Source organism: Pelophylax lessonae (assembly GCF_965119305.1).
Source record: "Pelophylax lessonae genome assembly, chromosome: 4".
NCBI lineage: Eukaryota > Metazoa > Chordata > Amphibia > Anura > Ranidae > Pelophylax > Pelophylax lessonae.
In genome coordinates, this window is record NC_138771.1 from 645,678,436 (window position 1) to 645,680,568 (window position 2,133).

The window sequence follows — 2,133 nt, forward strand, 5'->3', positions numbered from 1 at the left end:
TGTAACTGTATTGTCTTCCCTCATATTTTAAAGTGCTGCGCAAACTGTCGGCGCTATATAAATCCTGTATAATAATTAAAATTATATATATATAGATATATATATATATATATCTATATATATATCTATATATATATATATATATATATATGTGCGTGTGTGTGTGCCTATATATGTATGTCTATAGAGCTAGGAAAAAATATACATGCCCATCAAATAGACTATAAATAAATATATATATATATATATATATATATATATATATATATATATATTTTTTTTTTTTTTTTTTCTTTTCTTTTTTACATGCATATACATACATGCGTACATGTTCCTTGTATTGTATGTATTACTTGCATTGTATAGTGCTGTGTAACATGATGTCTGAATAATATTATTGATAATAATAATAATAATAATAATAATAATAATAATAATAATAATAATAATAATAATAATAATAATAATAATAATAATGATACATTATTATTATTATTATTATTATTATTATTATTATTATTATTATTATTAGTCGTAGTAGTAGTAGTAGTATTATTTGTATTATTGTTATTATTATTGGTATTTAATATTATTAATAGTAGTTGTAGTAGTAGTATTTAGTTATATTAAAATAAAAAAAAAAAACACTACCCAAAGTTGTCAATAAAATTAATCATTATCATCAAACATAACATTAAACAAAAGGATTTGCTTTTAATATTTACACCTACAATTGTGTCAGTATTGTAAAGTGTTAAATCCTAAACTAGAAATTTCTTTCAATAGATAAACAAGAGAATAGATATATTGGGAATGTGTGTACAGTGTATTGACTAGATTGAGTCTAATTCTTCATACAAAGCCCCTGACACCCTATCATGGTGCACATGTAGACAAAAGATAATTTACATTAGACACCAGTCTCATTGCTGGGAATACCTGTCTGCAGGAGTTTTAACAATACATCAAAATAACTGACGTAATGTTAAAGATTCCTCAGATGATTAATTAGATTCCTTAGAATAAAACAGAATTAAATGCTGACAAGTTACCAACACTGATTAGCCACAGTACAATTATGATTAGCTAAGGTAATGTTAATGATTCCTCAGATGATTTCTTAGATTCTTCAGAATAAAGCAAAATAAATGATAACAAGTTACCAACACTGATTAACCACAGTACAATTATGTACAATTTAATGTATTGTTAAAGATTCCTCAAATGATTAATTAGATTCCTCAGAATGAAACAGAATTATGACAAGTTACCAACACTGTAAAAATGTAATAGGCAATATTTACACAATATTATCAATACCATAGATTTATGTATAATCATATTTATTCTATTTGTTTTGGTTACAGAATAAACATAACTCTATTCAGTAGCATTAGCGCAATATTGTCAAACAATAATTCTTACAGTAAAATTATTTTCAATTCAGTCATGACTTATATCATTATTCATTTTAACTATAAACTGATAATGTAATTAATTGCTTATAACTACTGTACAGTATGTCATGTTTTCATAGGGAATATTATCATATCTAAAGTATGATACTGAAATGCATTTATTACTCTTCAGAAGTGCATAGGAGGAAATAAATGAAAAACAAACAATATCTTGCATTTTAAGAAGTTGTAAGAGAAAGAAAGACAAGTTTTTAACAGAAAAATATAAGTGTACACACCCTATAGACCAGAGACATTTTTGCATTTCTGCTATGGGCCTATTGCTTCAGCAATAACTTTGTTAGATACAAAGTATAATGTTAATATTATTATTTCTCTCATTTTAAACCAAAGTATAATTATAATTATGGTACACATCATTACAAAGTTATTGAAAATGTAAAACAAATAAAAATATATGCTTTACATTTTTTAAGTGACAAACAAAATTACCAAATAAAACAAAACAAAAAAAAAATATTGTTGTTATATAAATATAAATAAATAAATATTGTTATAAGGAAAAAAAAAAGTAAAAAAAAAAAACAAAAAAAAACAAAAAAAAAAACAAATCTACCTGAAGCTGATGGTTAATGGGAGAAGAGAAAATAGTTAATTATGGCCAATTACAGTAAACTAGAGGTTAAATGGGTTTTAGAGAGGGACACATTTTGAT